Here is a 23063-nt window from a genome sequence, read left to right on the forward strand (position 1 = left end):
ACTACAACAAAGCGTTGACTGCCATCTTCAGCAACAGAAAACAGCAAGGATCTTTTTTTTTGCCATGAATGGAAAGGGGAGTAAATTTACTCAGCTATGTTGGGAAAACATTATCCAACCATTAGATTGAAAAATTACTCATGTTTAAAGACAGAGGGGGAGAAGGCCTCAGAGAGAGGGCAAGAGATTGATGATACTGGAAAGATGGAATCACTGAGGTAGCAAGGCACCGGGAGAAGCAAGAGAGTTTAAAGCTTAGTTAGCCTTTGGTAGGAGAGAAATATCTTCCAGTGAATGGATGAAGGAAAAGAGTGTGGAGACAAGAGCGCTTAGGGTACTCAGGTCAGATTGCCTTTATCTTAACAGTAAAGTACAAGGGAAGGTTCTATCCTAAGAATGAGACTTATGTGGGGGGAGTGATAGAGTCTAGAGGCCTGAAGATAACATAAAAGATTTGCAGTCTCTGCTTCTTGGAATTAACAGTAGAGAAATGAAAGGATTACTGAGAAACAATGAAGGCCTGCTTGGAGTTGAATAGCATGACTTTGTAGTGGGTATGGTGTATAAAGTTGGGTGACTAACTGGGAATATCAGGGAAAGCTTCATGGAAGAGATAGAATTTGAATTGGCTTTTCAAGGATGGTTAAACTTTCAAGAGGCAGAGATGGGGTGGACGTGAGGATGGGGAGGGGAATTCTAGGTGTGGGGGCAAGATAAGCAAAAATATGGAGGTGGGAATATGGGCAAAAATGTGGCAATTCACTGTGGAATTGATAAGGCATAATTATGATTATTAACCATAGAAAGACTGATATGAACTGTGGTATAGCAGATAGAGATCTGGCCTGGAAGCCAGAAAGACTTATTCAAGCCTTGCCTCTGTGACGTACTATGTATATAATCCTGGGTATGTCACATACTTTTTCAGTAACTTTGATAACTCTTCAGTAATTCTCTGAGACTCCACTAGCAGACGAGGTGCTGCTGACCTGCATTGGTAGACAGAGCTTGCTTACCTGGGAGTTCTCTATAGCAATGAACTTACACCTCTGGTACATAATAATATATCTTTGCAAAATCTTCTCTGTTTGCATAGTACCTTATTTTGTCTCTATAACTGTGCTTCTGGATATTAAAGCCAAAATAGCAATCACCAAAAATAGCAATTTTAGGAGCTATCAATGTCCTAGTGTGTCATCAAGTTTTTACTTTTCTAGGAGTAATGGCTCACTTTTAATTGAGTAATTGTACTAATCTGAATGTCTGTATGAATGAGAACTATAGAATTTAAGGCACGTCCATTTAGAGAATGGATTGTGGAGATCGTCTAATCCAACTTGTACTTTTTATAGTAGAAGATGCTGATTCTTTAAAATGCTTGGGGACTGTTCCAAGGCCATGTAGGTAGCTAGCAGCAGAGGTAAGTTTTGAAGTCAAGTCCTCTGAATGCCAATCCAGGGCTCCTTCAGCTACCTTTTTGGTATCTCACCATGAAGGATGGGAGGTGGCCATAGCAGGAGGAGCACCACTCACCTGCTTCAGGGACATTGACAATTTGAGTATCTCTTTGAGGAAGAAGTCTGAACATAAATGGCTGCATTGGGCCCCTTTAACAAACTGTGCTAAGTGAGTTTTCTGATGTTCCAGACCAGGGAGATGAATCTAGATTTGTCCTTGTCTGTCTTCACTACTGTTCTCTAGCTGTGCTCAGACTTTTAGCTGTTTTAATTCTTTTTTTTGTTGTTGTTGAGTTTCTTTGTGATCATAGTTATGTTCTAAAGCTAAAATTATAGTTACCAAAGAAAAAGGTTATATAAAGCCATTCTATTTAGTGGGATTTTTTTTTAGAATCCCAATGAACTAACTTTCCCTCCCAGTGGTCATAAGCAACTTTTCTAAAGCTTATAGCCTTAGGGTTTCCTAGAGTACCATGAAATGATATAACTTGTCCATTACAGCATAGCTAATATGTAGCAGTCAGGACTTGAATCAGGTTTTCTTGACTCCAAGGCTGGCTGCCTATACATTATACCTAGCTCTGTTGGTTACTGTTAATCATCACAATTAATAACTGGTCCTATACGTAACTATCATAACTCTTCTCAGTTTATCCTTATGCCTTCTTCATAGGATTATACATTTAGATCTGGAAGAGATATTAGAAATCATCTAATCTAATTACCTCATTTTTTTGGGGGGGAAGGTAGGGCAATTGGGGTTAAGTGACTTGCCCAAGGTCACACAGCTAGTAAATGTTAAGTGTCTGAGGTCACATTTGAACTCAGGTCCTCCTGACTCCGGGGCTGGCGTTCTATTTGCTGCACCACCTAGCCACCCCTAAGCACCTCATTTTTTTAGGTGAAGAAACTAAGAAACTAAGTTTGAGTCCCCCAAAAAGTTAAATTTTGGCAGAGGCAGGATTTCAAAACTGGATTTTCCTACTCTAAATCCAATACTTTTTCCTTGCATTGACTCCATTTGAAGGAGTTAGCTCTCGTCTGATCCTAAAGAACTCTCTTTATTGTATTTCCTTTCTATTCCTTCTCCTGAGGATGAGGATTAGAAGTAGGAAGGGGTCAGTTACCTGATGAAGGCAGAATAATGTCCTTTTCCAGGGGTCTTTAAAAGATTAGGGTAACTTTTCTGGGTTGCCTAAGGAGTGGTGTTGCCCAGAGGCAGAAGGATAGCGTAGAATGAAAATGATTCTGTGTCCCTTGCTATAGTTTCCTGGTTCTAATAGGGTTTTTGGAAGATCTCCATGTGATATTGTGTGACGTCTTCTTTAAGCTATGACAAGGTAAAGAATGTTTATTTTCCTGCAGCTTTGGGAGAGGGCACAATCAACTTTCCATTATTCTCAGGGGCCAGATGACAATTCAGGTCCTTTGTTGTAGATTATCTTGGCCCTTTGTTTCTTTCTACTTATTGGAATGCTTGTCTTTGAAACATTTCACTACTCATTAGTGTCTCCTCTTAGGGGAAGACAGGCTAAGTGACAGGAAATGAAACTTTAACTACCCTAATTAGTTACTAGCTGCTTCTATGAAGGGCTTGGTGAACAACTGACCAACTAGCAAAAAGAATGCTTTTGGATTCTTTATGGGTTTTAGTTATTTGGGTTTCCTATCTTCTTCTCTTCCTTCACCATCCCACCCCTGTTTGCCCAACTTGTTTTCCTTCCTTATTTTCCCTATGTGACCATGAGTAATTACAAATAAAATATTTGACCTGTCCTATTAGCGTGTTTCCAGTTACAAAATATTGAGTACCAAAATCTGGCTTAAATTTTCTCTTTAAATTAGAATCACACGCATGGGATCAGCGACCTTAGAGACCATAGTCAAACCCACTCATTTTATAGGAGAGGAAGCTGAGGCCCTGAGCTTGCACAAGGTCACACAGCTAGTCAATGACAGGGCCTGATCTCATGGATTCCACTCAGGTGCTCTTTTGGCATCCCCAATAATCTTAAAGCCTTTGTCAGACTTGGTATGGGTTTTAATATTGACAGGTCTGCTTGGAGGAGAAGTTAGACCCTTTGGCTAGATTGGTGTTGAGTACTGGAAGAAGACAAATGTCTGAGAATCTAAAGAGGACCCTTACCTCATCTCCCTGATCTGGGACTCAATCTTCACCTCTGCCTCTTCTTTAGGAAAAGAGCCAGCAATACGCTAGCATGTCCCTTCTGTGCAAGATCTTCAGTTTAAATTTATAAAACATCTCTCCCAAACTTGATGAAAACGGTATAGGGAAAGTTCTTTGCCTCTTTTCCTAGCCAAGTTATTCCTATTCTGTGAATGTTGGTTGTAGGGGCCCTACCTTCTAGCTAATGCTCATTTGCCAACTATCTTATTGGATGGGATGCTGATAGCCTAGCTGCCATTTGTCCTTTGGCATAGAGGAGAATTCCAGATGATAATGATGAGTGAGGCCTGGATCCAAAGCTGTGTTTTTTTTTAAACCAAATTGCTTGTGAAAGTTTATTTCCTGAGTTTTGAGAGCTCATAAATAGAAAAGACCATTTCTATGATACTCCTTCTTGTCTCTTGAAGTAGGATTTTTACATTATAATTTTCTAGGTTATGATCCTTTTGGGGATAGGGTTATGTGATGAAAAGAGAACTATGGCAGAAAGATAACTAGGGTGACCTAAAGAAGAGACATTAAGCCCCGAAGAGAAGAATCTTTCTGTGACCTTCCAAGATTCATCTATTTAAAGGAAGAAGGGATCTCAGATGCCATATGCCATCTAGTCTAACTCCTTCATTTTATAAGCTAGAAAACTCAGGTCCAGGAAGGTAAACTAACTTATTCAAGGTCATGTTAGAGCCAAAATTTAAATGAGGACCCTCTGATTCTAGAACCTGACTTTTCCTACTTTATTATGCTCTTTCCTCAGTTAAACCTCTTGTTTTACACATAAGGAAATGGACTCTGAGGAGGCAAGGGAGTTACCCAAGGTCTCAAAGTGAGTTGACAAAACACTTGGCAAAGTGTCAAGTCAAGAAAACAAGCATTTATTAAGTGCTTACTATGTACGTGCCAGACACTGTGCTAAATAGTGGGGCTACAAAGAAAGGCAGAACATAGTCATTGCTGTCAAGCAACTCACAGCCTAATGAAGAAGACAACATGCAAACAGGTATGTATAAGCAAGATATATACAGGATAAATTGTAGATAATCACAGAGGGAAGGCGCTAGCATTAAAGGGGATCAGGGAAAGGCTGCTTGTAGAAGGTGCGATGTTAGACAGGACTTGAAGGAAGCCCGGTCAATGCACTTAGAATCAGGAAGACAAAGTCAAAAAGTTGCCAACAAACATTTATTAAGCACCTACTATATATATATATATATATATATATATATATATATATAAACTATATGATAGGTTGTCTGCTAAGCACTGAGAAAACAAAGAAGGGCAAAACCAGTCTCTGTTCTCAAGGAATTTCCTAATCTGATGGGAAAGAGAACATGTAAACAACTATGTACAAACAAAATATATGTGGAATAAATTGGAGATAATCTCAGAGGAAATGCATTAGCATTAAGAGGAATGCTGGAAGAACAGAGTTCAAATCTTGCTTTAGACACTTGCCAGCTATGTGATCCTGATGAATCATGCCACCTCTCTTAGAGTCAGTTTCCTCATCTGTAAAATGGGTTTAATAACAATCCATACCATATACCATACAGGGTTGGTTTTTTTTCTTTTTCTTTTTGGAGGGGGAAGGCAGGGCAATTGGGATTAAGTGACTTGCGGCTAGTAAGTGTTATCTATCTGACATCAGATTTGAACTCAGATCCTCCTGATTCCAGGGCTGGTGTTCTATTTACTGCAACACTTAGCCACCCCCATACAGGGTTGTTTTGAGGATCAACATATATAAAGTACGACTGTTATTATTATTATTTTTGCAGGTGGCCAACCATGCTATATTTTTTAAGTGGGCTGATCCATATATACATATATATGTATCAAAGACAAGCAATGGATGAGACAGCTCAGTACTGATGAGTGCCTTATGGTGAGAGGATTATTCTGGCCCCTAGCACAAAGGTTCTCCACTTCTGTTTTTTTCTATGAAAAAGAAAATAAACTTACTGTCTCTCTATGGCCAGCTACACAATGTCTCTTTAGATACTTCATTTATCTCTGTTGATTTAATCTCTATACTAATAACAACCATGGTTAGCTGTTAAAATGTGTGTGCTAGCCCAGTATGGAAGCCCTGAGAAGCCAAGGCATATGGGACTTGAGCCTGGAGAGGATTTTGGACTTGGACCTGGGACTGTGTTTTCTGAGAACCAAGCTAAACTGTGAGCCTCATACCTTTCTTTTCCCCAGAGACTGAGATAGTGAAAACCAGGGGAGATTATGCCTCCCCTGTGTTGGGGGAGTAAGTGTGTATATTTGTGATTATACTTTTCGAAGTAAATATTTCTGTGTAAAAACTAAAAAGAAATGTATGTGCTAATGTTGGATGTAGTGTGAACTGGGACAATTGTGTGAAAATCTGGTAGGAAGGAGATCAACTCCAAGTTAGCACTTCCAGAATGAGATTTCTGCTGGGACCTTGGAACTAGAAAGGAGGGTTGTGGACCCCTTTTTCATAACGTCACACATTTACTGGGTTTTCTCTGGGCAAATGAAACGTCAGCAGGGCCTGATTAGCTGATTTTCTGGGCTGCCACTGAATCAGATATCCACCATTTCTGTAGCTTGGTTTAAAAGCAAAACCACTTTTCTGGAGGAATCGGGGTGAAGGAATGGTTAGAGAGGAAATCACATCTCCAGGGGGGGAGGACTAATGACTGATGCCATAATACTGCTACTGCGTGGCTACTACAAATGTGTACTTGTATGTCCCAACTATAGTCTTTTGTTGTTATTCAGTCATTTTTCAGTTGTGTCTGACTTCGTGATTTCATGTGGGGTTTTCTTGGCAAAGATACTGGAGTCATTTTCTATTTCCTTCTCCAGTTGATTTTACAGATGAGGAAACTGAAGCAAACAGGATTAAGTGACTTGCCCAGGGTCATACAGGTAATAAGTATCTGAGGCTAGATTTGAACTCATGAAGAAGAGTTTTCCAGACTCCAGGGTCAGCTCTTAATGCACTAATCCATCTAACTGCCCTCAACTTTAGTCTTAGGTCCCCTAAAACACATCTTTTCTACCCTTAAGCACAGTGATATGAATACAGTAGATTTTAATAAATGTTTATTGAAAGTAAATTATTCCAGTGGGGGGCAGAGGAAAGAGCCTTTCACTTGGAATAACATGACCTGGGCTTGAATCTTTACTATGTTTGCATGACCTTGGGCAAATTGCTTCACTTTTTGGAGAATAAGTTTCTTTGACCATCTAAGGATGGAGTTGGACTAGCTTATCTGTAAAGTCCCTTTTCCTCTAAAATCTTATGATCCTAGGAACAGTAATTATATTATAGCTTACTTTTATATAGAACTTTATAAACGACTTGATAGATATTTAATTCATTCTTCATGACAACTGTATGAGAGAAATAGTTGCAAATATGATTAACCCATTTTTATGAAGTAGAATAAAGTCTATCCTATACACAGTATATTCATTGTTACCTTGAGTAGTTGTTCAAGAGCTGGGTACTTTGTTACTTACATGCTTGGAGACTTGGACCAAGCATGTTTGAATCAGATCCTGAGATTTCTGAGAGGCAAATTGGGATGAGGACTGTCAAGTCAAAGCCAGTGAATGGTTGTTTGTTTGTTTTTAGCCATCCAAGATTGAAGCTTGTGTAAATATGCTTCAGGTGCTAAGCCAGGAGTTATAATAGTAAATAACTTCCCAAGGAAGCTATTTGAAAGATCATACTCATTTGGATCTATACATTTTTGCATGTTTACTAAAGAAAAATTAACCCAAAAGTAATTGTTTTGTGGTTACATATGTACTTAGAACAATGCCTGAGAACTTAGAGCAGTACCGGGCACATAGTAGGTACTTAAATGTTTATTGATTGATTGCATTCTGTATATCCTCCAATTTTAATCATTAGAATGAGAAGACCTTTAAGCCCACCTAATCCAACTTGCATGTGAACAAGAATCCTCTTTACAATATATCTAATAACTAGGCATCCAGTTTCCCTTTGAAGACTTCCAGTAATAGAAAACCCACCATTTTCCAAGGGCAGCCCATTCCCACTTTGGATAACTCCATAGGAAGGATAACTTGTTAGGAAGTTTGTCCTGACATCAAGCCTAAATTGGCATCTTTGCAACTTTTCCCCACTGTTCCTAGATCAGCCGTCTAGGACCAAGCAGCACAAGCTGGATTTTTCTTTCTTTTAAACACTTGAAATCAGCTGTCATCTCAATGAATTAAAATTTAATAGCTTCAATTGGTATAGTGAATAGTAAATGTGTTAGATATGGAAGCAGAAGAGCTGAGTTCAAATTGTAGCTCCACCCCTTGGGCAAGTCACTTAAATTCTCCGGGCCTCAGTTTCTTTGTCTGTCAAATGTAGAGATTGGACCAGAAGCACTCTAAGTTCCCTTTCAACTTTAAATCCCAAGGTCCCATTGTGCTTCCTCATCTCTAACTTGATCCACCTTGGTATCTTCAAGGTGAGGTCTCTGACTTCCTTATTGATATGAAAAGACAAGTAGTTCTTGAATCTAATCTATAAGCCAAAACATCAGCTATTTAGCCAGTCTCTTGGTGAGGGTTTATTGGAAATAAATGCCTGTAGTTGTTCTCCCTATGGGAAAGCTCATTCTAAAAAGATTGAATGTGCACATTAATTCTCTTCCTCAACCAAATAAAATTCATTTGCAAAATGTATTGATTGATGAATAGAAATGAAGCTATTGCAAAATATTTTGTGGGCTAAACAAAAACTGAAAACTGGGACTCAGACCCTGACTTTTACTCCTTATCTGCCAACATCCTTCTCTCTGGTCCTAGGGAAGTCACAACCTGCTTCCTGCTTCAGTTTCTTTGTCTGTGTCCCACTTCTTGGAAATGAGCGAACAAATGAAGGTGATGATTATAAATCTCTCTGCAACTATAAAGTGACCTAGAAATCCCTGTTTAGGGTAAACTGTTATATGATAGTTTAGTCAGATACATAACTTAAAACAGCAACAAAAACCCAACTGATCTTCCACCACTGCCTCTCAATATTTTTTTCTATTGCCGTATTTTATTTATGAGTTTCATACTACCAATTCTCAGCTGCACACAAGATCTTATTTGCAATTTTTTTGTTAAAATTTCAAGTTTATTTTGCTTGTTACCTAAACTTTCTGTCTCTGGCAAATAGGTATCTTAGGACATAAGTATTTTCCCCAACTCATTCCATAGTTATTCTCATTTAAGAGTTACCAGGTATGACTTCCAGTATGTTACCTCTTTCTATGTTGCACATCTGGCCCCATTCTTCTTCCCATCCCCAATCCCAATCCCTGCCAGATTTTAATTTTCCACTACTGAACAGCTTGTCCAGTCTCCTGACAAAATCATTATACACCATCTGTATAGCATGTATCCCATACCTTCCCAAGAGCCCATAGTCTCAACATGTAAAAAAATCAAGAATAGCACAGTTTAATTCTTTCATTGCAGAAATCACATAATATGCAAAGGAATCATAGGTGTGCATTAACACCCACAGCAGTATAAAACACACAAATAATCCTTTATCAGTTCTTTGCTCAGTCATTCTCCTGCCCTGGTAAAGGTAAGGCCCCTTTGTGAGACTGTTGAATAGCCATCTACCTCCTTCCTTTCAGATAAAGAACCATTAAACATTGCAGGGAGGTAAAAGAGGGGATGTGGTGGGATAGGGTTAAGGGAGGACATAAAAGTGTTCTGCTTAGCCTTGGAAATAGTGCCATTTACCCAGAAGAGTGCCTTGCGTGATTGAAGGGCAAGGGATAGGGAAGAGAGGAAGGGAAAAGTTCTAGCCAAGAAGTGTTAGGAGTGGTTTCAAATGGGATCCCATCATGGGGAAAACTTTGGACATCTGTAAACCAACAGGGATAGGTCATTGAACTGGCTGTGAAATTTTGTCTTCTATTCCCTTCTACTTTTAGGTGTATTCCCTATTTTAATCTAAAGAGAGAAGATATGGGTTGAGGAGAAATGCCAAGAAACTTAGTTTGGGAGCCATTAAAGGGCAAGTTGGCATTTTTTTTTCTTTTCTCTATCACGGTCAATCTCCTCCACCTTGTAGGAATCTCTTTCTGCCAAGTGGAAGGCTTGAAAAGCTGCCAACTCCAATAAATTTAAGAATTATGGAGATGAAAAGCCTGTTGCCCTTGGGCTTCGAATACAATGACGTTTAGTTCAATTAAAAGAGACCTTTATTGTGAGCCTCTGATTTTGATTAATTCTTTTACCAAGTCTTTCCCCTTCACAATCTCCAAACTCTTTCTTTAAGAAAATCTCTTCAAGTTCTACAAAAGAATAGTTTCTGAATACTGCGAAATGGGGAACTCCCTTCACCTATATTGATGGACAACCTGGCTATGATTTAGCAGATTAGTCCTAGGGAGCTGCTGAGGTACATAGAGGTTAGGTGATTTACTCAGGCTCACATAGCTAGTGCTGCAGACAGGATTTAAATCCAGGTCTGGCTGACTCTACACCCACAATTCTCTTCACTATGCCAAGCTGCATCAGTTTCCAATTTAGACAATGTCTAGGGAAACATTATATTTCCTTTGGGGGGCAGTTGAGTTGGTATGTGGTCCTAAATAGATCTCTTGCAGAGGCATTCTGTTGCCAGTTATGTTGTCTTTAATCTTAAAACTGAGCCCAGGCATTGCCCAGAGAGTTAAAGGTCTTAGTCATTACTGCTCATGATGATTCTGGTTTTACTTTGTTTGCAGAATTAGGCTAAAATTTTAAAAAGATGAGATTTTGGAGCATTATTTGTTCTGCATCCAGTCATCAATTCTTAATCTTTCATTTGAAGATCAGACACTTTGAAGATCACACTCTAGGGATTCTGAGATTCTCTCCCATAGATATAAGCTACCCTGGAGCATGTACTAGGTGGGGGTGTGTGTGACATTAACATAGGTATGTGAGGAATGAATGAAAAGTCCTTTATATAAGTGCCTATATATCTGAGTACTGTGCTAAGCATTAGTGGATATGAATAAAAAAGCGAAGATTGTCTTTGCTTTCAAGGTACTTACATTCTAATGGGAGACACAACTCACTCTTTGATTTCTATACTGCAGAAAAGGTCTGTAAGACAGACCACTAAATCACAGAATCTTAGAAATGGAAGGTGCCTCAGACACCATGTGCTTCAACATGTGACAGAATAAAAATTCCTACTACAATATCCCTGATAATGGTCAGTCAACCTTTGATTGAAATTCTCTGATGGGCAGGAACCCACTCATTTTTCACTTTTGCACAGCTCTAATTCTTAGGAAATTTTGCCTTATGTTGAGTTTACATCTGTCTTTCCATAACTTTCATCTGCTGCTCCTTGTCTTGCCCTGTGGGGCCAAGCAGAACAAATTTAATTCTCTTTCCATGTGATGGCCCTTTGAATATTTGAAGAAAACAATCAAATCTTCTCTTCTCTAGGTTAAACAGTCCCAGTTGCTTCAGTGAATTCAGTGCTCTCAAAGACTTTCATTGTCCTGGTTTCCTTCCCATATACTTTTTTACCAACCTTACTCTAAAACTCCATTAAGAAAGACCATTTCTTCCTGAGGGTTAGACAGAAAATAATCAGGTTATGGAGTTACACCTAAGAAATCTGCTGATGAAAAAAAGTTAAATGTTTATTGAATATATATCCAGCCTAGTAGAGATACTTGATGGACCACAGAAATACTCGTTGAGCAGCTAAGGTGTCTTCTTTATGCCAGAATTCCAGGAAGAAACCTCTGTGGAATCAAAACAAAATTATCCCCCTAATCCATGGTAATGAGAGAGGAAAGATGAAGAGGGAAAAAAGTTCAAGAATGTGGAACAGAACACCAGCTTACTGACTTATGCTTAAATGAAGTATCACTTTGAGGAATTCTAAATAGATATCCATTGGTCATGGAACTTTGTAGCAACATGGACTTTTGGAAAGCAACACAAGTTTTGTCATGTGCAGGGTGTGTGTGTGTGTGTGTGTGTGTGTGTGTGTGTGTGTGTGTGTGAGAGAGAGAGAGAGAGAGAGAGAGAGAGAGAGAGAGAGAGAGAGAGAGAGAGAGAGAGATCCATTTTTATTATAGTATGATTCTCCTTTTGTCTTCCTAGAGTGACCCATCTAGGGACGGGTAGGTAGGTCTTCTGGTCATCCATTTGCAAAGACAGATTCATAGATCTCAGGATCATAATTTTTTGATCTGTGAAGCTTTCTTTGCAAATGACTGAGCATAGAAATTAGAGTTGGAAGGGACTTTAGATATCATCTAATCCAACTTCATTTTATAGATGAGAAAACTGAGGCTTGGAGAAATTTAAAGTAATGTTCAATATTCTTGGAGCCTTAAGTCCTTTACTGACAGTACTTCTCCCTAGCAAGTGAAACTTCTGGCAAAAGGGAAACAAGATGGCAGGAACTCTACTCTTTTCCCCAGCCCAGTAGAAGAGAAAACAGCGATTTTCTAAGCTCTGTATCCCTAGCCTCTCTGGTGAGGTTTGAGTGCAGGCGCTGTCCTAGGTTCGGTTTGCTTGGTGGAGTTCAAAATGCCCTTGTTCGGGGAAAGGCATTCTTCTGAGCTGTCATGTCCTGAATATATACAGCGACACAGGCTGCAGTCTGTCTAGAGTTGCTTTCAAAAGGAAAATAAGGCAGATCTCCATGTCAGCCAAAATGTCACACCTCATAGATTTAGAGCTGGATGAAATGATTTGCTGACCTCTATACTATTCACAGGGGGCAGATAAGTCTTCCCTTTATATAATCCTCCAGTCTTTCTTTGACATTCTAGCCAGGGCCAGGCATCTGCTAATATATAGTAGACCTAATCCTTTGGGTCACATATGAAGCCCAGCCTTCTGCACACTGGCCGTTCATCTCTGGCAGTAAGGCCATGGTAGAATACATGAAGACTTTCTTTGCTTTTTATTATTTGTCTTCATCACTTCAATGCCTTTTATCAGTATTTTTGTTCAATAATAACAGTAGGAAAATGTTAGGGAATTGTACCAGGAGATACTGACTCTTAGTATTGGTTATGGTGCCTAATAGCTTCATTCTTCTTCTTCAAGTATATCTGTCTATTTTTTCAAAGCCTCTACAGTCAGGAATTTCTTTGAACCAGTTGTGTCAGACAGGTGTTTTTGAATCGATCAGACTGGGAAGCATAACAGGTTAAGAGAACAATTGGATGAGTAAAGAGTAAATGAGTGTTCATGCATATAGGAGAAAGCAAAAAAAAAAGGTTGTTTGGGGAGAAAAAGATTTTGGGTGTGCCTAGGAGAGAGGGAGATAAAAGAGAATGGAAAGATAAACAGACCTAGAGATAAATCATTTATGTTGTGACTAAGAAGAAATAAGGAGACAGTGAAATGAAAAAAGGTCTTTCAGAGATGGAAGTACAGGAGCAGAACTGGGCTTATGGGGACAGGATATAGAATTTTTTGGTATCTTTTTTTTAAATCTTCTTGGAAAGGGATGGGTTAGAGAGGAGTACATTATTAATAACAATAGCTAACATTCATATAGTTCTTGAAGGTCTTCAAAGGGCTTTATATATCTTATTTCATTTGTACTTCAACAACTCTGTGAGACAGATCATTCTCCATTTTACAGTTGTAGAAACTTAGGCAGAGTGACTATTAAGTGACTTGCCTGGCATTATGGCAGGGCTAGTAAATGTCGAAGGTGGGATTCTAACACAGATCTGCCTGACTCCAAGTCTGGTTCTGCATCCTTGATAGGACGAAAGGCTGGAAGAAAATAGGTCTTTGTGACAACCCCCAGGTTCCCCAAGATCAACCAAAAAAGCAAAACAATCTCTCACGACCGCTATTAGAGAATGCTTTATGACCATATCATGAAGTCAAGGACAAAAACATGAATAGTAGGAATTGTGCACTTATCCTTCTCCCTCCTTTTATCAGTCCTTTCTGTCCTTCTTTCCTAATGTCCTTCCCTTTTCCCCAAAATCCTTTGGGGGTAAAGTTATTCTGAGTTCAGAGCTCTATTTTAAAATTTGCAAGTGTGATATATAGAACTTAAGATTCCTTAAGCTTGCCTGGTGAGTAGATATTTCTCCAGTCAGGTTAGGAGGCATAGGGACTGTGAGGAAGAGATTATTTCTACTTTTATCCTTGAAGCTATTGATGTTCTAAAAGTCACTCACCTCTCTCCTGAATTTCTTCATAGGATCATAGATTTAGAGCCAGAAGTCATGCAGCAAAAAGTAGATTGAGGTCAGGTTTTAGATGGTGTGAATGCATATGATGGAACATCTTCTCATGTCCCTTTTCCATATATAATCCTTGGGGCCCTAGCCTCTGCCTCTTAGTTTCCCTGGCTTCCTTTGAGAATTAGCTTAAATATCACTTACTTTAGGAGGCCTTTTCCCATTTCCCAAGCTGGTAATGCCTTCCTCTCTAAGAGTGCCTTCCATTTCCTCTGTATATATCTTGAATATGCCAACTTATTTTCATATGTTTTCTGTCACAAGAGTGTAAGGGACAGTATTTTTTCACCTTTCTTTGCACAGTGCCCCAAAATGCTTGTTGATTTGACTTGACTTATACCTGGTTGGATGAAGGGGATAGGAGCATAGGATCACAGATTTAGAAATGAAAGGGATTTTAAAGATCATCCAATCCAACTTCTTCATTGGGCAAATGAGGAGAGTGAGGCTCACAGACTTGCCCAAGGTCACAAAGGTAGTAAATGGGAGGGTCATGACTTGAACTCAGGTCCTCTGACTCTAAGCTCTAACTGTAACAATAAGTGGTGTCAGGTTTGAGATGGTAGGAACACTGTTGATCAGGCAGGAGAAAGGTGTCATATCTCAGGATGGGAGGTGAGCACAGAGCCTGGGGCACCTGCAGGTCCAAACCTGGACACAGCTGCCCCCTGAGATCAATTTTAATTTGTTCCTCTCCAGGGTAGGATGGTGAGAAGTGACCTTTGGTATAAAACTAGGATTCAAGGTAATGAAGACTCTGGACAGTCACTGCTTGTTCACTCCCTGGGTATAGGTACATGCCCAGGGGAATAAGAAAGGAAATGGCCATCTGGATATCTTGAGGACAGGCCGTATGGGGGCCTATTTGCCTTCAAATGAGTTGCCCTCCATTATGGTTCAGCTTCCGAGCTGCCCAAGTAAGAAATAAAACAGTCCTTGATCAGAATAATCCAATTCTCTCTCTGCAGGATTGAATCAAGAGGCCAGTGTGTTTATCTGACTGTGCAATCAGTCAGACAGTCTTTTCCTCCCATCCTATTTTATAAAGCACATGCTCCAAAAACAAACCAGGAAAAACCGAGAGGGAGAAACTCCGTTAATGCAAAATATTGAGGCTGAGATGCTAATCACAAGCCCTTTAATATGGTAGGATTTGTGTTCCATTCCCCTGTCTTCCACAGCTCCATCCATCCTCTTCTCTTTTGTCTTCCCTCCTTTCCTTGGTTCTTCTGAGGAGTGGGGAGGTGGGGGGGGGGAGGAATAATAAGGATCTATTTTGAACACAGGTGACCTTAGCTTAGGCAATAGAAAGTTGACTAGGAGCAACTCATGCTGAAAGATTGGGCATGAGAGATAAACAGACTACAGCCAGAGTAGCAAGGCAAGGCAACAAACACTTATTAATCACCTATTGTATGCCAGGCACTGGGGATACTGATACAAGCATAAAAAAAGATGGTCCTGGTCCTTTAAAGAGCTTTCATTCTAGTGGGGGAAGGGAGTGGAATGGAGGATGACAGACTTGCTCCCCTCCCAAAAAGGAGGCTCCAGGAAAAACTGGTCAGTTGGAGAATGGGGAAGAGGGAGGTTTGAGGGTAAGAAAGCCAGTTCTGAGGGTAAGTTCCAGGTGAGGAATAGAGGTGAAGTGTGGAACAGAGCCAGCAGGGGAAAGCTGAGGTGCCCTGCAGAGATGAAGCCGACACACTCGCTCCATTGTTTCCTGGGCACATGAAGAAAAATGGACCTGAAGGATGGAATTCTGGAAATCAGAGGAAAATCTGGGAAGAACCTTGGAGGCTATCTAATCCAACATCCTCACTTTGTAGCTGAGGCAACTGAGATCCAGAAAGGAGGAAGCACCTTGCTCAAGGTCACACAGCTACCATGGGCAGATCTGGGAATTGGACCCAGCTTCTGGCTCCTACTCTAGTGATCTTTCTTTGTGTCGTTGCTGTTCAATTAGTTCAGACATGTCTGACTCTTCCATGACCCCATTTAGGATTTTCTTGGCAAAGAAACTGGAGTGGTTTGCCATTTCCTTCCCTAGCTAGGAGTCCATAAATGCCTCTCTTTCAAAGGAAGAATTACAATTCAAAGGAAGTGATCACAACATGTGATAATTAATATTTACACAGTACATTGAAGTTTGTCAAGTGTTTTATATATATTATCTTATTTGAGTTTTATGTGTATAAGAGAGGTTTTGTAATCCCCATTTTACAGATGATGAAATGGAGGCTTAGAGAAGTTAAGTGTCTTGCCAATGGTCACACAGCTAGTACATGCCTGATACAAGATTTAAACTCGGGGCTTCCTGCATCCAAGTACAGTACTATCAACTATGTCACTTTGCTGCCATGAATAAAGTTAAAGCAAAATCTAGGGAATATTTTGTATTGACATGGAATAATGAGGCATTGTGGTTAGTGCTGGAGGAGTGTTGGATTTGTAGTCAGAGGACTATATTTTGATTCTTGGCTCTGCTATTATATTACCTGTGTGACCCTAGGCAAATTAATTAGCCTCTGTGGGCATCAGTTTCCTTATCTATAAGATGAGGAGTTCTGACTAGATTGATTCTAAGGTTCCCTTTTCTAAATTACAAATGTCTAATTTCTAAATCTGCGGTCCTATAATCCTCTCCTCTTCCCTAAAACAGGCATAATGTTCTAGAAATCACATGTCCCCACCACTATTATGCAGTGAAAAGAGAGCTGGACTCCAGACCATGAGATCTGGGTTCAAGTCTTGACTACTTACTAAATGAGCAGCCTTAGGAAAGCCACTTTTCCTCTCAGTAGCTCAGTCTGTTCATCTATAAAATTGATGATCTTTCCCTACAAGACAGTAAGGGGAGAAGGTATTGGGGGATATAAGAGAGGGCAGATTAGGGGAAGGGGTATTCAATATGCTTGCCATCTTGGGGTGGGGGGCAGGGAAGAGACAGGGAGAAAATTTGTAACTCAAAATCTTGTAGAAATGAATGTTAAAAACTAAAAAACTAAAAAATTATAAAATAGATGGTTTTGAATTTCTCTTCCAACTCCTATGATATACTTGGTTTAAACGGCTCCCATAGGATTAATCCAGGGAGGAAAAATTGTTTTCCCAAGGTCACACAGATTAAGTAAACAGCAGAACCAAAAATCAAACCTAGGGTCTCTGGCTCCAAAATCAGCATCTTTTCACCCTCACTGTTCTATGTTGCTTCCTCTCTAAGAGTCTTCTGTGTTGCTTTAATATGTCTTCTGCTCCCTATTGAAAGGTCAGAGCAGGCAAAGGTCAGATCAGATGAAGCTGAATCCGTTGAACTCCACAAACATCCTACATTAGGTATGGCTCTGTGACTTCTCAAATTATCTTAGGTGTGGTTTCCATTGGATGGATATACACAAGATTCACAACTGATTTTTTCTTTAGGAAAATTTCCTCCCCTATCATTATTTCTAAATGGCCACTGAGGAGTTAAGGGCAGGTTGGAGGGAGGTTATCCATTTCCTTGCTAGCCATTGTCCTTGCCATTGGCAATACAGTGATGAAAGATTTGAAGGAAGAGGATTGGGTTGATTTTCTTTTGAAATCCAACACAGAAAATAGTGGATAATTTGTCTGGGCTTCAGGCTTTTCCAGATTACATATCCTTAATTGTATTAAACACTTTAGAGGCATCTGATGGATTGTTTCTCAGCACAGCCATCTGTTTTGAAATACTGGAGGTGCTTATGGAAGGACTGGGAGGGGACCATCCTGGAGCTGGGCTGGAGGGCTCTTGGATGGAGAAGGACTTACACATGGTGCCTTGTGGTAATCTGCTGATGGAGAGAAAGAAACATAAAGTGCAGAGGGCTCATTAGTTTTGATGAATGGGCTCCAAATAGTATATCATTCTTACCCACAGGAAAAAAATCTAGGCTCAGTCCCAAATGGAAATGGGTATTTGGACTTGCAGTCAATGACCCTTAAGAGAAGTGGAAATTGGTAAAACCCTCACTGCTTTTTAGGGGTTCAGTTGTGAGTAAATTTTAATTAAAATCCTGATTCCAGGAGAGGGAAAACTGGTTTATCTGCATTCTAGCAAGAAGGACTCCCTATTTAGCAGAACTTCCACATATCTATGGCACAGTGCTGTGTGGATTTCTTGGGAAGAGTAATAATTTTGATATGGTTTAATTTTGTGACAATGATTGTCATTTGCTTATATTTTTATAGATACTAGGTTGACTCAGAACATCTGTCCATGCCCAGATGTGACCATATTGAGCTGATTTCCTTACATTTAGTTAGTTTTCTGTGAGTAGAGTGATAGATTTTGTGCCATGCCTATGTTTTGTGGCTGTCTTTTTGTTGTGGTTTTAATGAACGAATATCATTCCATGGAAATGTGCAATAAATTTAGCTCTTAAAGGGTATACTTGGACAAATGTTAGAAGTATTGTAGTGGTTGTTGGCTCTATATGTACCTCTTTCCTTTGCTGGTTCATGTTCCATAGCATTTTCCCTAAAGATGGATTTATCTCAAGGCTCTGTTATGGGCTCTTTTGTTTACCCTTTCTAATGTAGTGCCCTCCTTAGCTTTGATGGGTTTGATTTTCATCTCAGTGTGAAGGCTTCCAAATTCTATATCTCTAACCATAGTCTTGCTCCTAAGTACCAGTCTCTCATGGTTCACCCACACATGGGATATTTCAAGTTGGATGTCTCACAAGCATCTCAAACTCAGGGTTAGAGTGCTAGGCCTAGAACCAGAAAGATTCAAGTTAAAATGTGGTTTCAGATATTTACTAGTTGTATGACCCTGGGCAATTCACTTAACCTCTGTTTGCCTCCGTTTCTTCCACTGTAAAATAGAGATAATAATAGCACCTACCTTGCTTGTTATGAGAGTCAAATGAGATATTAAAAAAAATTACTTATTTTTAGTTTTCAACATTCACCCCTACAAATTTTGAGTTTCAAAATTTCCCCCCTTTTCTCCCATTCCTCCATTCCTAAGACAGCATGCAGTCTGATACAGGCTATAGATGGACAATCATATTAAATATATTTCCACATCAGTCATGTTGTAAAAAAAGAATCAGAACAAAAACCATGAGGAAGATAAAACAACGCCCCCCCCAAAAAAGAGAAAATAGTATAATAGTATGCTTCAATCTGCATTCAGACTCCATAGTTATTTCTCTGTATGTGGATAGCATTTTCTATCATGAGTCTTTTGGAATTGCCTTAGATCATCGCACTGCTGAGAAGAGCCAAGTCTATCAAAGTTGGTTATCGCACAATGTTGCTGTTATTGTGTACAATGTTCTCCTGGTTCTGTTCACTTCTCTCAGCATCAGTTCCATGTATTTCCAATTTTTTCTGAAATCTACCTGCTCATCATTTCTTATGGAACAATAGTATTAATGAGACAATATTTGTAAAGTGCTTATCACAATGTCTTTCATATAGTACCATATAAATGCTTATTCCCTCCATCCCATGGCCAAAACTGAGCTCAGTATCTTTTTCCCAAATCCTCTTTCCTTCCAAACTACCCTCTTTCTCTCAAGGGATCACCACCTTCCCAGTCATTGAGGTTGGCAAATTTGGTATTGTTCTTGACTCCTTATCCACATATCTCAATCAGTTGTCAAATACTGTTGTTTCTACCTTTACAATGTATTTTTCTTTGCTTTGTTTTTATTTCTTATTTTTAAAAATTTCTTTTTATTATGAACTTGAAAAACATCTATAAAGATGAACATTTCCACATACAAAGAATAGAAAAAAGATTGTATATGATACCATGACTAATTTGTGTATAGTTTATTTTCAAATACTATGTGTTAAATTTTAACAAAATAGTATCAACACTATCCTATTTGTGTTTACTTCTGAGCTATCTTTTGCTATTTTTTCTGTATTTTCAACATTTCATTGATATTATTTCCTTTTTTTTCTTCTTTGTATCTCTACCCTCCATGCAACAAATGTAACATATAACAAAAATAGACATACAAAACAAATTCATATACTGGTCATGTGTGAAAATGTATGTTCTATTCTGCATCCTAGGCCACCACTCCTCTTTCAAGAGTTGAGAAGAGGGGGGCGGCCAGGTAGCACAGTGAGTAAGAGCACGGGCTCCAGTGTTGAGAAGACCTGGAGATCGAATCCTGGGCTCAGACACTTAGCACCCACCCAGAAACACCTGGCCATGTAACCTTGAGCAAGTTACTTAACCCCAATTGCTTAGGGGCGGCCAGGTGGCTCAGTGAGTAAGAGCACTGGCTCCAGTATCGGGATGACCTGGATCAAATCCGGGCTCAGATACTCAGCACCACACCCAGAAATAACTGGTCGTGTAACCTTGAGCAAGTTACTTAACCCCTATTGCTTTAAAAAAAAAATTAAAAAAAAAAGAGTTGAGAAGAGGGCTGGTAGGTGGTGCAGTGAGTAAAGCCTGGCCCCGGAGTCAGGAGGACCTGAGTTCGGTTCTGGCCTCAGACACTTAACACCCACACACAAAAACTAGCCATGTAACCTTGGGTAAGTTACTTAACCCCAACTGCCCTCCAAAAAGCAAAAAAAAAAAAGAGTTGAGAAGAACTATTCGTCATCAGCCCTCTAGAGTTGTGATTTTTCATTGCATTGACCATAAGTCTATCAAAATTATTTTCCTTTACCGTACTGTTACTGTACAACTCTTACTCCTGGTTCTGCTCATTTCATTGTACATCAATTCATTCAGACTTTTTCGGTTTTCTCTGACTTTGTCTCTTTTGTTATTTCTAATAATATTCTATAAAATAACAAAATAGTATATAAACATAACATATTATGTTTAATCATTTTCTGATTGACAGATAGCCCATTAATTTCCAATTCTTTTCTAAAAAAGTGATACTATAGATGTTTTTGTATACATGCATCCTTTCCTTCTGTCTCTTATATTTTTGGGTTTTAGCTCTAGTAGTGGTATTTCAGGGTCAAAAAGTATGGGCATTTTAGTGACTTGCTGGGTATAGTTCCAACTGTTTTTCAGAATGTCTAAACAACTTCACAGCTTCGCAAACAATGAATTAATGTGCCTGGCCTCTCACAGCCTTTCCAAAAAACTTGATTTTCCAGGTTTTTTTTTTGCTTTTTGGAGGGCAATTGGGGTTAAGTGACTTGCCCAGGGTCACATGGCTAGTGTGTGTGTGTGTGTGTGTGTGTGTGTGTGTGTGTGTGTTAAGTGTCTGAGGCCAGATTTGAACTCAGGTCCTCCTGACTCCAGGGCTGGTGCTCTATTCACTGCACCACCTAGCCTCCCCTTTAAAAATTTTTTTTTTATTTTCCATTTTTGTCATTAGTGACAGTTGTAAGATGGAATTGTTTAATTCTCATCCCTTTTATTATTTGTTATTTGGAGTATTTTTTTCATATGGGTATTAATAACTTGGCTTCTTTTGAGAATTGCTTGTTTGTATCCTTTGATTTTTTTATCTATTGGGTAATGGCTCTTGTCCACATATATTTATATTAATTCCCTATATATTGGGTATCGGACTTTGTTTCAGAGAAATTTGTAGCAAAGAATTTTCCTCTCCAGTTAATTATTTCTCTTCTAATTCTAACCACATAAATTTTGTTTGTGCAAAAACTTTTCAATTTTGTGTAATCAAAATTGTCTATCTTGTCTTTTGTGATTATCTCTGTCCTTGTCTGATCAATAATTCTCTCCTCTACATAGTTGTGATATCTTCAGCCCTTCTGTTGTTTGTTTTTTATATAACCTTTTACACCTAGGTCATGTATTGCTGGATTCTGCTCTCTAGGTCATGTATTGTTGGATTCTAATTCATTCTGTTAGTCTTCAGTTTTTGGATGAGTCCATCCCATTCATATTCACAATTATGATTTTTAATAGTGTTTTTCTTCTATAATATCCTCTTATACTTTTTCTTCTCTTTGTTCTTTATCCTCTCCTCTCTGCCCTTCCCCTTCAAAAGAAGGAGGTGAGAGAAGAAAATGAAAGTGATTAACACTTTCAATCTAAAATTGAAGTGATCTGACCCTCTTCCATTGTTTTTAATTTATTTTTTTTTAGTCCAGATCTCAATCATAGGTTCTTATACTTTTTTCCCTCTCCTTTCAATCACCTCAAAAGTTAGTTTATTTTGCTGATGAATATTTCCTCCTTGATCTGATCCTTTCTCTTAGCCGCCCTTCTCTCCTTTCCTTGTACCAGCCTGTTTCCATTTTGAATTTAATGTAACTTAGCACAAAACTGAATCTGCATATTTCAAATGAGAGTGAGGTTCATAAGATGCTCACTCCTCTTACTCTTCCTCCATATGCCTATACTATTCCTCTCATGTATATCAATTATAAGAAATAATGAACTCCTTTTTTTTCCCTTTCTTCCTTTACATATTTCCTTTTCCCTCCCATTTTTCCTCTAATGTTAAGTGACTTGCCCAGGGTTTAACTAACCATCATTTCCTCTCTAAGAAATAAAGCAAATGAAGCAAAGTTATCACAAATCATTTGTTTGTCTTTCCTTATTCCTTCCGTGACTCTTGGAGATGGTGGGATACTTGTCTCTTAGAGACCTATCAGTTAGAATGTAAGCACCTAATCAGTATTTAGTCCCTTCCAATTACTCAAATATATTTACATTTCTAGGTGTCTCTTACATTCTGTATTATGTTTCAGAGTTCAGCTCAGTTTGGATTTTTTTTTTATCAGGAATGCTTGAAATGCATTATGCATTTATGCATATGTGCGAAATGCTTATACTTAGCTTAGAGTATTTTTTTTTTAGCTTAGAGTATTTTTGTTTGACCTGGAAGAACTGCATTTTGATATAACATTACTTGATATATTTGCTTTGCAGTTTCTTTCAGAAGGTGACCCATGACCAGTGGATTCTTTGTATTTTCACTTTGCTCTTTGGCTCTAATAAACCTGGGTAATTTTCTTGTGTGATTTTTGAAATATTTTATGAAATAACATCTGTTTTTTGTTTGGGCATTGTTTTAAAGAAAACTGATAATCCTTAGATTATCTCTCCTTGACTTATTTTCCACATGAGTTGTTTATCATAGTAGATACTCAATATGTTCTAATTTTTCAGTTTTTAAATTTTGTTTTAATATATCATTTCATGGAATCATTGTGTTCTATTTACTCTGATCTGTTTTTCAGAGTCTATTA

This window comes from Petaurus breviceps, unplaced genomic scaffold (assembly GCF_028583685.1).
Source record: "Petaurus breviceps papuanus isolate PSGF00001 unplaced genomic scaffold, PetGlider_PUasm1.0 288, whole genome shotgun sequence".
Lineage (NCBI taxonomy): Eukaryota > Metazoa > Chordata > Mammalia > Diprotodontia > Petauridae > Petaurus > Petaurus breviceps.